Here is a 15,044-nt window from a genome sequence, read left to right on the forward strand (position 1 = left end):
GCTTTTTTGGACTTTTGAATTTTTTTGCGCGTACGCCATTGACCGTGCGGTTTAATTAATGATATATTTTTATAGTTCGGACATTTACGCATGCGGCGATACCACATATGTTTTATATTAATTTTTTTTACACTGTTATTTTTTTTATGGGAAAAATGACCTTTATTAACACTTTTTTTTAAACTTTTTTTTTTGCAGTGTTATAGGTCCCATAGGGACCTATAACACTGCACACACTGATCTTTTACACAGATCACAGGCGTGTATTAACACGCCTGTGATCAGTGTTATCGGCGCTTGACAGCTCCTGCCTGGATCTCAGGCACGGAGCAGTCATTCGCCGATCAGACACCGAGGAGGCAGGTAAGGGCCCTCCCGGTGTCCTGTCAGCTGTTCGGGACGCCGCGATTTCACAGCGGCGGTCCCGAACAGCCCGACTAAGCAGCCGGGTCACTTTCACTTTAGAAGCGGCGGTCAGCTTTGACCGCCGCTTCTAAAGGGTTAATGCCGCACATCGCCGCGATCATATCGGGGAGCCGGCGCAGGACGTAAATAGACGTCCTGCGTCGTTAAGGGGTTAAAGGTTCAGAATGACCTAGTGACTTTATTCAGGCCATATCCACTATTTTAAAAAGCACATTCTGCAGCATAGTGCATACATCCAGAATGTAGCCACTAGGTAACTCCTTTTGAGCCGTTGAAGTGAATGGCGTATGTTGCTTTCTTTTACAGTATAAGTGCACCAAATATTAACAATGATAAATCCCTTCTGTAATCTTCTGCTTTACCTTTTTATGCAGTGATACTAATATCGCAACAAAGCCTCTACATGTCTAGGCACTCAGGATCCTAAAAAAGCCATATTACATGCTGGTGTGATTGCGAACATATTGACTGTCACTCAGCATTCCCAGGCACAGATACAGAAAAGCTTAAATAGAATAGATTTTAGCTGACAGTTTTTACATCTTTAATAATATGTTTTGTTTTGTAGCAGTAAAAAGGCGTAATATAAGCCGAGCGCAGAGCTCATATCTCCCTGGTGACATGGCGGCATTCAAAGACGTTTAATCTCCTTCCAGTAAGAGTATTAAATATTAGTGGACACTTTCTTCAGCGGAGTCCTGAGGGAGCAGACAATTCTCAAATATGTTCACGTGTTCCAGGAACATCAGATAGCGTACGTAACCACGCCAGAATGTTTCTTACTGTTTTCCAAGTGGAATGTCTGACCTGAAGAACCACCCAGAGGGATTGAACAGTATAAGAAAAACATGGCTACAAAGACAGCACCATCTTGTCTTCAGATTATGTGTAGTATGGCATCTGAGCCTCATTCACTTCAGTGAAACTTCACTGCAATACCTGACACAACCCATGCAGCTGTGTGGCGCTGTAGCTAAAAAGATGCTTTTCTAATCTTGGACAACTGCTTAAAGAAAGACTGGAAACTTTAGCTCAAAGTAATTGAGATATCCCAGATAGTGCAGATTTTAAAGGGGTTGTCTGGGAATAATTTTCTTTAGGTTAGTGTAAAAATAAAAAGGAAGTGATACTCACTAAGGGTGCATGCACACTACGTTTCTTAAGATACGGGACCGTATACGGCTGGGGAGAGGGGGGCGGAGAGTCGGGGGCGGGGCAACCGCACTCTGCCGTATGCGGTCCCGTATCTAGCGTATTTCAATGAGCGACCGGAGTGAAACGCTGCCTCCGGTCGGCTCCGTTTTGGCCCGTGTACGGTTTCCCGACCTGACCTACAAACGTAGTCAACAGCGTTTTTAGGTCCGGTCGGGAAACCGTATACAGGCCAAAACGGAGCCACCGGAGGCAGCGTTTCATTCCGGTCGCTCATTGAAATACATTAGATACGGGACAGCATACGGCAGCGTGCGGTTGCCCCGCCCCGGACTCTCTGCCCCCCTCTCCCCAGCCGTATACGCTCCCGTATCTTAAGAAACGTAGTGTGCATGCACCCTAACCCTGATCGCCCAACAGCTGCTGCTCCAATACTTCCGTTCTCATCACCTCTTCTTCCTGTGTACAATGACTCATTGTCCCTGCAAGAACTGGCGGACACCACTGAGCTGGCAGTTTCTGCGGGGATAATGTGTTACAGGAACCAGTAAGAAGTATTGACAATTTGAGACCAGGAGGATCGAAGCTTCAGGGGTTGGGGTAGGTGAGTATCAAGAACACCGGACAACCCGTCACTCATTTTCTTGAAGTTCAAAGTTGTGCAAATTTTTACTACTATCTATTAATCCATCACATAGCTGCCATGTAAAGAATGTGAATTTATAAGGTCATATTCATGTGTATGCCAGTCTGTGGGCAATATAAAGTGGGTCCATTGTCCACCGCATTCTATGCTAGACAAATGTAAAATATGTGTACTTGGATTGGAATCAAGCCCAGTGGTGCCAGACATTTGCCCAGTTCTGACTGGCACCAACCCTGTGCATTTATATACATAGACTAAAATGTATTTAACTCAGCATCTCAACAGACCTAACATCTATCTTCATGCAGTCTATCTATATATATCTAACACTTTGCTATTTTAATCCATCTACTTGTCTTATATCAATATATATATATATATATATATATTTATTTATTGAATTTCACAAGAAAACTGAGCCGAGAACCAATTGGCAAATTCCTCTCCATACATTAACATCGTTGCACTAGTTAACATCAGTGGAACGAATTTCACTACCAGTCTTTCACATTCACACAATAATATATATGGTGGTTAAAACCTTTGGTGGTTTTGTATCAAATTCACATACGACCAACACATTTTTAAATGTTATGTCCAAAAAGCATCATTGTTGGCAAGACTGTGAGCATAATGGCCCTTTTTTTATTCACTTGTGTTAATGCACACTCTTCTTCTTCAGGACTGCCGTCGTCAGTCGATGACCTCACACTACACTTGAACCAGGAGGAATCGCTTTTCTCTCACCTGGTGTTTGCCATCTGTCCAGCTTCATAGGTAGACGATGAGGTAAGTTGCAGCGTGTGCATGTCCTGTTCCCAGGCTGTTTCAATGACGTAGATACACAGTGGAGTGTGAAAGATGATTTTCTCAGAATCCTTGGAATGTTGGATCAGTCACTGGTAACAATTCCTTGATCCCGATCTGCACTTAATCTCCTTAACTTGTTGCGTGCTGCTTGACGTATTCACTGTACATCATCGTAAGCCACACTGGTGAACACCACAGACGATAATAGCTGTTCTTTCAGGCATTCTAACACTTCATGAACCAAAAGACTGAGGATGTACAGTTTTACTAAAGGATTCCTACTTGATATAATGTCTTATATAGTAATGGTCTTCAGGTTGTGGCTTTTCAGCTGGTGCAATATTACCAAACAAACTCACAGCTTGTCCTGACCGTAGTAGCTATGGTAGTGGTCTCCAAAAGTATAAGGCTAAGTTTCTACTTGTTTTAGTTTTTTTTGGAAAAAAGCTGAGAAAAACGCCAAATCTGCCGCATGGCATTTTTTGGGGCAAAAAACGATGTGGCCAGATGTTAGCTGTAAATCAATAAGAAATTGCAAAATTCTTTTTCCACTTGGCGTTTTTCATTTTGGCTTTTTTGTAAATCCTTTTGCCATTTTTCTCTCCTTTTTGGCAGTTTTCAGCTCCTTGGCGGTTCTCAAAAGACGCAGCATGTTGAGCCACTGGCGTTTTTTTAGTCAAAGTCATGGCGTTTTTCTCCCATAGAAGACAATGGGAGTAAAAAAACGCCAAGAAAAACGACATGTGGGTTTTAACTTTGGCGTTTTTGCAGGCGTTTATTATTTTTTGGACTTTAGCGATCCAAAAAAAGGGATGGAAATACCTTTTTTTTTTTTAATAACATTTCATAGGGTACCATAAAAAAAGAAAAGAAAAAAAAAGAAAAGATACAGTAGTAATGGAAAAAATTGTATCTAACGAAATTTATCTCTTTTGTAACAAAATTTTTATTAATTTTTAAACGGATCAATTTACGTGGGTGGGCAGGGACCTAAAAATGTAGTGTGTGTGTTTTTCAAATTTTTTTTTTTTAATTTTTACATTTTTGAGGTAGTACTACTACTCCCAGCATGGAACACACTGTTCCATGATGGGAGTAGTGGTACCTGTACTAATTGATAGATCGCCCCTGATCTGTTGTGATCCTCCTGTATAATGTATAGATGCGGCCGGCCGCTATTCTATGGTCCCCTGCACTGACATATATACCGTATTTATCGGGGTATACCACGCACCGGCCTATAAAACGCACCCTCATTTTACCAAGGATATTTGGGTAAAAAAAGTTTTTTAGCCAAATATCCATGGTAAAATGAGGGTGCGTGTGTGCGCGTGTATACCCCGATACACCCCCAGGAAAGGCAGGGGGAGAGAGGCCGTCGCTGCCCGCTTCTCTCCCCCTGCCTTTCCTGGGGTCTAGAGCCCTGCTGCCGGCCCTTCTCTCCCCCTGGCTATCAGCGCCGCTGCCCGTTCTGTCCCCCTGACTATCGGTGCCGGCGCCGATAGCCAGGGGGAGAGAAGCGGCGCCGACAGCCAGGGGGAGAGAAGGGGCAGCGGCACCCATTGCCGGCGCCGCTGCCCCGTTGCCTCCCCCCATCCCCGGTGGCATAATTACCTGGGTCGGGTCAGCGCTGCTGCCCCCCTGGCTGTCAGCACCGCTTCTCTCCCCCTGGCTATAGGCGCCGGCAATGGGGCGCCGGCACCGATAGTCAGGGGGACAGAACGGGCAGCGGCGCCGATAGCCAGGGGGAGAGAAGGGCCGGCAGCAGCGCTCTAGACCCCAGGAAAGGCAGGGGGAGAGAAGCGGGCAGCGACGGCCTCTCTCCCCCTGCCTTTCCTGGGGGTGTATCGGCGTATAACACGCACATAGACTTTAGGCTAAAAATTTTAGCCTAAATAGTGCGTGTTATACGCCGATAAATACGGTATACACCTATTCATATTTCCCGCAGAGCTGTGATTGGGTAGATGGTTCCAGTCAATTACAACTCTCTGTGGGAAATATGAATAGGTGTATAAATACGTCAGTGCAGGGGACCATAGAAGAGCGGCCGGCCGCATCTATACAGGAGGATCACAGAGGGTCTCAGGAGGGACACCGGGGCGATATGTCTATTAGTACAGGTACTAATACTCCCGTCATGGAACAGTCTGTTCCATGCTGGGAATAGTAGTACTACCTAAAAAAAAAAAAAAATTAAAGAGAAAAAATTTCAAATTAATTAAAATTTCGTTATAAAAAATATACATTTCGTTAAATTTTTTTCCATCACTACTGCATCCTTTTTTCTTTTGGTACCCAACAAATTTTGAAAGAGGCCAAAAATGCAATTTCCACTCAAAAGAAAAAACGCCAGATGCAGGAAAATGCACTGGCTTTTTTTTCAGGCGTTTTTATTTCAAACAAAAAACGCAGGACAAAAAAACAAGTAGAAACTTAGCCCAACTCCCAGAATGTCATGACAACACTACCTATTTATGGTGGTGGTCTCCAAAACTTTTACAGCAATACGTATCTATGGTAGCAGTATCTAATTCCCAGCCTGTCATGACAGCACTACCTATCGATAGTAGTGATCTCCCAAACTACAACTCCCAGCATGCCCTGACATTACTAGCTACCTTAGGTATGGGCGGCAGGGCACGCTCTAATTTGTAGTTTTGCACAGGTTGGAGACCCCTTGGGTCACAGTTTTGCAGCTGATGAAATGAATAGCCTGTTTATATTCTTTTCCTTGAATATGGATGAAGCTGAAGAAGAGCTCTCTCTCGGGCTGACAGGTGCAGTGGAATAAGTGACTGCAGTGACTATTTCTATCTAACATACAATTATCTATCTGAATGAAGAGCTCTTTTATCTGACGGGATCAAAGCTTGCTCTCTGGGAGGCTTGGACACCTGCACTCATAAAAGATTCTTTCTATGCAACTCAGAGGTCCTGTTAACCTGTTCAGGGTAAAATGCGGTAAAAATGCAGCTAATCAAGTAAGGCAGGGTTCATATCATGATTTGAGCCTCCGATGCACAGACACTATTTCGGAAGCTCAAATCAGCTGAAATCTTATCTTCCACGATTTTCAGTCCGTGTCAAAAATCTGATGCGCTGAGAAAATGACTGGATCGTAGTCACTAAAGGGGAGATTAATCAAAATCTGTCCTGAGGAAAAGTTAATGAGTTGCCCATAGCAATCAACCAGATCACTTCTTTCATTTCTGAACAGGCCTGTGAAAAATGAAAGAAGCGATCTGATCGGTTGCTATGGGCAACTCATCAACTTTTCCTCTGGACAGGTTTTGATAAATCTCCCCCTAGTTGACTACGATCGGGTCCGCTGCCCCATAGAAGTTAATGGGTCCGTACCTGTGCACAGATTCGATTTCAGCCGATTTGCGCTCCCGAAATCGTATCTGTGCATCAGAGGCTCAAAACGTGATGTGAACCCAGCCTAAGATGCATGTACAACCAAAGCTGACCATACACATAAGATAGATCGATCAACAGCTGGATTGATCAACCCATACACAAGAACACTCAGTTGAGCATATATATGTTCTAAATGGAGAGATGGATGGATTTACACTGCGTCCATCAAAGATATACATTGGAAGGAGATACTCCTGACAGATGCATCCGACACATACCACTGTGTAGCTATACAGTGACATCTATAGCTTATACCAGGTTTACATTTCATACGGAATGCTTATAGATAGAATAGCATCACTTACTACTCTATTCCATCCAGCAAAAAAAAAAGTATACCGCCATATACCAGCCAAATTGAGGCCTCTGTTGGGATGGTGGCCTTTGAATACATTAAATATGTAAGCTGGGACCTTTTCCTTGGCATACACATTAAGGGGACACCATAAATGCATTCTGACGTTACACTTAGTCTAAGAAGCTGCTATTGTCAAATACATCAAGAGGGGGGCCACAGCCTCCTACTTTTATCATATGAATAGCCCTTATATCCAATGGCCTCATAACATCTGGAAAATAGAACAAGCCTTATAATCTCCATGTAAGGAAATAAAGCGTCAAACATATTTTGGATGTAGTGGTGTGGGCATACATTGGGTAAGGGAGCAGTGGGGCATGTTGTTATAATGGTGAACATATGGCATTGACTCGAATATGACAACTAGTAGAGGACTTGTGTAGTGAGAGTTAGGGGCAGAGTTGCTTTCTTAATGATAGATGGCTTGTGATCGACTCACAACACCTGGGAAAGTTGTGTTGCAAAAAAATTGCCAGGTACAGTCAAACTATTTCCAGAATAAATATATAAACCAAACTGAGATTCTATGACAGACCCGAACATGGTGTTGCAAAAATTGCAGTATGCTGTAAAATATAAAAATTAAATTCTTAGTCGAGTTGATGACAGGATATGTTCACAGAAAAAAAGGCTAGCCTCTATTAAAGACTGTAGGACAATGGTAGTTGTGAGTACAATAAATTGCCCTTACCAGATTTGGTTGCGCATAGAGCATAACACCTATGCAGACCTATGGAATCAGTTGTGTAGGATCAGTGGCCTCTATGTTCATCCAGATCCCGCTGGTGCGGGTTGGTGAAGAGGAATCCTGGAAAGAGGTGTCGAACAACAGCCTCCCCAATTGGACGGCAACAAGGCGCTTTTCCTGAAGAAAAGGACAAGTCCGGAATATGGACAAACATAATCTATTTATTAAACATACACAGCGACTCCTTTCGAATCAGAAGAGGATTCTTCTTCAGGCAAGACTACTATTGGAATTCAAAACACATTGCTGTGTGCTTTATGTAAATAGTTTGTTTGTTCATATCACAAGTTATTTCCTTGGGAGAATCAGTGTGTGTCGACAGATGAGAACCATTTGGCCCATCTAGTCTGTCTAAAATTCTGAATACTATTAAGTGCTTTATCGACCATTTTCCTGGGCTGTTGTCCTACACTTCTTTCTAGAGTATGTTCACGTTGCTTTCAAATCCAGGGTGTGTTTCCGTGCTAGTAAACATTGAAGAGGCTGCTGCACTTGCATAAGCTTGGTGGCCCCTTCAAATGGCTGATAGGGGTGTTGGAAGTTGGAGTCCCCATTAATCTAATATTGATGGCCTATCCTGAGGATAGCCTATTATAATGGACAACCCCTTTAAAGGCCATTAAAATGTGAAGTGGCTTACTTTGTTTTTTTTTTTAACATCTAAAAACCTGCCCTGGCCTAATGCTTCTTAGGGCATGTTCACACATGGCTTATACACAGCAAATATTCCATAGCATACAGAAAATCCTTAGTGAATGACAGAAGCAGCAATGTGGATAACATAAAAATACACAGCATGTTGTTGTTTTTTATTTTGTGTATATGCCCCTGAAACTAAAATCAAAGTGGAAACTAAAATCAGGGTGTGTTCACACGGGGGTATTTGTCAGCGGATCTGCAGCTGCTCTCTTTGTGCCTGCTAATAGCGGCAATCCGCCGCTACCAGCAGAAAGACTGTGAAGTGTGAGTCGCAGTGTATCCGCACATCCCGCACATCGCGGCCGCTCCCCCGGCTCCCTGAGCTACACAGAGAGTGGCCGCGATGTGTGTGCGTACACTGCAGGGTAACTCGCACATCGCAGTGTGTCTGCTGGTAGCGGCAGATTGCCGCTATTAGCAGGCACAAAGAGGGTAGCACTTTAGGGGCCTTTGTCAGCGGATCTGCAGCTGCGGATCCGCTGACAAATACCCCCGTGTGAACGCACCCTCAAAGTGGAAACTAAAATCAAAGTGGAAACTAAAATCAAAGTGGAAACTTAGCCTAAGGCTATGTTCACATGGTGGAAATTTTCGTGCGGACATTCCACCGACAGTGGCGCATCTGCAGAACATGCAGACATTAGGACCGATTGGAAATGCGCCGTCGGTATCGGGATTTTCACAGCAGAAACATCTGAAAAATTCCACCTTGTGCACAGTGCAGCAGAATCCCATTGAAATCAATGTCCATGCAAAATTCTAAGGCCTAAGGCTACCACTTCACCTAATTGCTCCCTCATTTTGCTCTCAGAATATGAAGTTTTTTGTTTTTTTTACCTGTTGGGGACCATGGGCGTATGGGTACGCCCTTGCACCCTGGTACTTAAAGGAGTAGTCCAGTGGTGACCCAGTGGTGAACAACTTATCCCCTATCCTAAGGATAGGGGATAAGTTGCAGATCGGGGGGGGGTCCGACCGCTGGGGCCCCCTGCGATCTCCTGTACGGAGCCCCGACAGCCCGTGGGAAGGGGGCGTGTCAAGCTCCGCACGAAGCGGCGGCCGACATGCCCCCTCAATACAACTCTATGGCAGAGCCGAAGCGCTGCCTTCGGCAATCTCCGGCTCTGCCATAGAGATGTATTGAGGGGGCGTGTCGGCCGCCGCTTCGTGCGGAGGTCGACACCCGCTAATGCCGGAGAGCCTGGCCCCTGTACAGAGAGATCGCAGGGGGCCCCAGCGGTTGGACCCCCCGCGATCTCAAACTTATCCCCTATCCTTAGGATAGGGGATAAGTTTTTCACCACTGGACTACCCCTTTAAGGACTTCCCTGCACGTAAATTTCGGTCCCCGCTGCTAGCCGGACAGGGATCGGACCGGGATGCCTGGGGGGGGGGTCCTGATTTGCGGCGATTCCCGGCTGATCGGGTCTCTGATGACCCAATAGCCAAGAAAATAGGGATGATTGGAGCTATCAGAGACATCCCCAATCATCCTGAAGATAGGAGTGAGTAGGGCTGGGCGGTTTACTGGTTCATACCGAATACCGAATTTTTTGGGCTGCAAGATATGAATTTTCCCCCATACCGCAATACCGGTTGGGCCCCTCCCCCTCGGGAATGTATTATCAGCCCAGCACAGCGCTGTCCCCACATCGGGGAATTAATCCTATGTTACCCACCAGCACTGTTCTGCTCCCCCCATTTAATGATCAGACCAGCGGGGTACTAATCACAGATGTCACCTTCAAGCACTGCCCTCTTCCTTATTGTTGGGGGGCCGCCGGGCGTTGGAACTCACTGTACGCCAGTGGTCTCCAACCTGCGGACCTCCAGTTGTTGCAAAACTACAACTCTCAGCATGCCCGGAAAGCCAATGGCTGTCCGGGCATGCTGTAAGTTGTAGTTTTGCAACAGGTGGAGGTCCGCAGGTTGGAGACCACTGCTATACGCTGTATACCTATGCCCGGGCTGCAAAAGATACAGAAAATAAACTTTAAACTTACCTATGTCGGACACACACAGGGGACGGGGAACGTAGGACAGCCGTCAGCCTATCACCGGCCGGAGCGATGTCCGGCCCCGGCCAGTGATAGGCTGAGCCCACTGTCATGTAAGAAGCTCTGGCAGGCTTCTTACATGACAGTGGGCTCAGCCTATCGCTGGCCGGGGCGGGACATCGCTCCAGCCGGTGATAGGCTGACAGCTGTCCTACGTTCCCCGTCCCCTGTGTGTGGCCGACATAGGTAAGTTTAAAGTACATTTTCTGTATCTTTTGCAGCTCGTGCATAGGTATACAGTGTACAGCAGTGGTCTCCAACCTGCGGACCTCCAGCTGTTTCAAAACTACAACTCCCAGCAAAACTACAACTCCCACTGGCGTACAGTGAGATCCAGCGCCCGGCAGCCCACAACAAAGAGGAGGAGGTCCGTGCTTGAAGGTGACATCTGTAAGTAGTACCCCGCTGGGCTGATCATTAATTGGGGGGAGCAGAACAGTGCTGGTGGGTCACATGATTTGGGGGGGGGGGGGGGGGGTTGTCGAACACTGCGCGTGGGTCACATGATTGGGGGGGGGTGTATGGGGTGAAAATACCGTTATATACCGTGGAACCGTCGTAAGTTAAAAAAAATACCGTGATACACATATTTGGTCATACCGCCCAGCCCTAGGAGTGAGGTGGCAGGGTGCCACCTCCTCCTATCCCACTGCGATTGGCCAATCAGGACTGACCGGCAATTTGCAGGGCAGGGGCGGGGGTTAAAGTCAGGGGATAGCGGGGGAAAAATGGTGGCGATGGTGTGGCGGGGACTGGCAGCAGTTACCTGCGATCACGGCATGGGGACCAGGGATCGGCGAGTGGAGCAGGGGAGGACCGGCAGGCAAGTGGAGGCAGCAGGCGGCGTCAGAGGCAGCAGTGAACATCGCCGTAAACTGCTTCTAGGAGTTTCAAAACAACAACTCCCAACATGCCCAGACAGCCTTTGGCTGTCTGGGCATGCTAGGAGTTTTAGTTTTGCAACATCTGGAGGACCACTCTGCAGTGGTCTCCAAACGGTGTCCTTCCAAATGTTGCAAAACTACAAGTCTCAGCATTCCCAGACAGTCTAGGCATGCTGGATGTTGTAGTTCTGTAACATCTGGCCCTTCAGATGTTGCAGAACTACAGCTCCCAGCATGCCTGGACAGTCTCAGCATGCTAGGAGTTGTAGTTTTGCAACATCTGGAAGGACACTGTTTGGAGACCACTATACAGTGGTGTCCAAACAGTGGCACTCCAAATGTCAATTCAAAGCATGCCAAGACTGTCCAGGCATGCTGGGAATTGTAGTTCAACAACATCTGGCCCTTCAGATGTTGCCGAACTACAACTCTCAGCATGTCTGGGCATGCTTGGAGTTGAAGTTTTGCAACATCTGGAGGGCTACAGTTTGGAGACCACTACACAGTGGTCTCCAAACTGTTCTCCTCCAGTTGTTACAACTACAACTCCCAACATGCCCTTTGCCTGTCTGGGCATGCTGGGAGTTGTAGTTTTGCAACAGCTGGAGGCACATGGGTTGGGAAACACTGAGTTAGGAAACAGACAGTGGTGCAGAAATACTGTGGTAGTCTGTTACCTAACTCAGTGTTTCCCAATCCCAACCAGTGTGCCTCTAGCTGTTGCATTCACAACTATTTTAGGGGAAACCCCCTAAGGGGAACCCTTAAACTAAGTACCTCCTAAAATTTAACTTTTATTGTCCTATTAAAATTTTAAACTAAATAGTGAATGTGTGATTTTCCTTATGGTGTGATCAACACCACTGATTATTTAAAATCACAGCCTCAGACCAGCTCCCATTGTAATGTTATAGTAGTAACTGCAATTAATAACGGAATGATTGCACAGCGATCATCATCTTTTTTAGGGAGTTTTTAGTGGCTGCTAATTAAAAACTCCGAACATTAGCCAGCGCCTCCAACGTTTCACTGGCACCCCAGCATCGTCAGGAAGGGCTGGTGGCTAATCAAGGGCTGTGATTTTAAATAATCAGTGGTGTAGATCACACCATAAGGAAAATCACACATTCACTATTTAGTTTAATATTTTAATAGGACAATAAAAGTAAAATTTTAGGAGGTACTTAGTTTAAGGGTTCCCCTTAGGGGGTTTCCCCTAAAATAGTTGTGAATATATTATGACCCTGTGGGGCATTTGTTGTGATCTAGCTGTTGCATAACTACAACTACCAGCACTCACGGCCTGTCAGTGCATGCTGGGAGTTGTAGTTTCGCAGGGGTTTACAGCAATTTTCCTGCTTCAAGTTGAGATGCGGCAAATTGTCCGCTGCAGCGGGAAACTCACTGTAAACCCCTGTCCGTGTGAATGTACCCTAAAACACTACACTAACCCTAAATAAAGATTAAAGCTCTACATATACACTACACCCTTAAACTGTCGCCCCCCCCCCCCCCAAAAAAAAAATTAAGAACGTCTTGTACGTCAAAAAACTGAAGCCTCCAGCTGTTGCAAAATAACAACTCCCAGTATTGCCGGACAGCCATTGACTGTCCAGGCATGTTGGGAGTTTTGCAACAGCTAGAGGCACACTGTTTGGGGAAAACTGACGTACAGTATTTTTGGTGGAGGAGGCAAGTGAAACGCTTGCATCTGGGTACACCCCTATGAAAATCCCTAATTTAGGCCTCAAATGTGCATGGCGCTCTCTCGCTTCAGAGCCCTGTCGTATTTCAAGGCAACAGTTTAAGGCCACATATGGGGTATTTCCGTACTCGTAAATTGTGTTACAAATTTTGGTGGTCTTTTTCTCCTTTTACCCCTTATGAAAAGGTAAAGTTGGGATCTACACCAGCATGTTAGTGTAAAAATTTTTTACACTTTAACATGCTGGTGTTGCCCCATACTTTTCATTTTCATAAGAGGTAAAAGGAAAAAAAGACCCCCAAAATTAGTAACACACTTTCTCTCAAGTACGGGAATACCCCATATGTGGGCGTAAAATGCTCAGGAGTGAGAGCGCCATGTACATTTGAGGCCTAAACTGGTTATTTGCACAGGGTTGGCTGCTGGTCACAGCGGTTCTGGCATAAATGCACAAAAAATAAATACCCACGTGACCCCATTTTGGAAACTACACCCCTCAAGGAATGTAATAAGGGGTACAGTGAACATTTACACATTGCAGGCTCACTGTAAGTTCTTGCTGGGCAGTAGATATACGATGTATATCTTACTGCTCAGGATCAGCTGTTCTCCTGGCTCTGTAGCTTTGAGAACATCTGAGGATCGCAAAGGGTGGCAGGAGAAGTGACATCCGCTGTGATCTGTCCCTTACTGCAGGTACTACTGCTCCCAACATGGAGCGCACACTGCTCCATGCTGGGAGCAGTAGTACCTGCATTAATAGACAGATCGCAGGGTGTGTAACTCCTGACACCCGCTGTGATCCTCCTGTATAATGTATAGATACGGGCAGCCACTCCTCTATGGTCCCCTGCACTGACATATATATACACATATTCCTAGAGCTGTGATTGGCTGGAACCATCTTACCAATCACAGCTCTCTGCGGGAAATATGAATATGTGTGTATATATACGGCAGTGCAGGGGACCATAGAAGCGCGGCCGCCGCATCTATACATTATACAGAAGGATCGCAAAGGGGCGATCTGTCAATTAGTACAAACAGGTACTACTACTCCCATCATGGAACAGTGTGTTCCATGCTGTGAGTAGTAGTACTACCTAAAAAATGGATAAAAAAAGTTAAAAACACGCACACACTACATTTTTATTATTGTCTGCTAAATTTTTAGGTCCCCGCCAACATAAATTGATCCCTGTATTAAAATTTCGTTCTAAAAAAGATAAATTTCGTTAAATACAATTTTTTCCATCACTACTGTATCTTTCTTCTTATTTTTTTTTTAATGATACCCTACGAAAGCTCCATCAAATTTTGGGATCGCTAAAGTCCAAAAAAAAATAAAAAACGCCTGAAAAAATGCCAAAGTTAAAACCCACATGGCGTTTTTCTTGCCGTTTTTTCACTCCCATAGACTTCTATGGGAGAAAAACGCCAAGAATTTCCCGAAAAAACGCCAAAGTCTCGACAAGAGGTCATTTTTTTTAAAACTGCCAAGGAGCCCAAAAACGCCAAAAGGATAAAAAAAACGCCAAACTGAAAAACGCCAAGTGGATTTGGCATTTTGCAGTTTACTATTGACTTGCAGCTAACATCTGGCCGCAGCGTTTTTTCACAAAAAAAACGCCATGCGGCAGAATGGGCGTTTTTATTGGCGTTTTTGTCAAAAAGAAAACCAAGTGGAAACCTAGCCTAAATGCATCTAAAATGTGAAAAACAGAAACATTTTGAAAAATTCATCAAAACAATAGTGCACCCACCTTAGTAAATTCCCATCAATGGGGGAGATTAATCAAAACCTGTCCAGCGGAAAAGTTGCTGAGTTGCCCATAGCAACCAATCATATCGCTTCTTTCATTTTTGAAAAGGCCTCTGAAAAATGAAAGAAGCGATCTGATTGGTTGCTATAGGCAACTCAGCAACTTTTCCTCTGGACAGGTTTTTATTAATCTACCCCATGTTTTTAACCCCTTAAGGACCAGGCCCATTTTGGCCTTAAGGACCAGAGCGTTTTTTGCACATCTGACCATTGTCACTTTAAGCATTAATAACTCTGGGATGCTTTTACCTTTCATTCTGATTCAGAGAGAGTTTTTTTTTCATGACATATTCTACTTTATGTTAGTGGTAACA

The 15,044-nt window shown here is 45.2% G+C and overlaps 2 protein-coding genes across 8 annotated transcripts in view; one reads left to right on the top strand and one right to left on the bottom strand.

Annotated features, from left to right (window-relative positions):
* Positions 1-15,044, bottom strand: part of SPO11 (SPO11 initiator of meiotic double strand breaks) — a 274,209-nt gene that overhangs the window by 202,612 nt on the left and 56,553 nt on the right. The gene's annotated exons all lie outside the window — the stretch shown is intronic.
* BMP7 (bone morphogenetic protein 7) overlaps positions 1-15,044 on the top strand; it is a 143,576-nt gene that overhangs the window by 8,943 nt on the left and 119,589 nt on the right. For 3 of the 4 annotated variants that reach the window (XM_056548958.1, XM_056548956.1, XM_056548957.1), the window contains exon 2: positions 2,907-3,013. The gene's annotated coding sequence lies outside the window, so the exon portion shown is untranslated. Of the gene's footprint in view, positions 1-1,161; positions 1,181-2,906; positions 3,014-15,044 lie in introns of those variants that run through there. The other variant, XM_056548959.1, reaches the window with a different exon arrangement.

This window comes from Hyla sarda, chromosome 12 (assembly GCF_029499605.1).
Source record: "Hyla sarda isolate aHylSar1 chromosome 12, aHylSar1.hap1, whole genome shotgun sequence".
Taxonomy (NCBI): Eukaryota; Metazoa; Chordata; class Amphibia; order Anura; family Hylidae; genus Hyla; species Hyla sarda.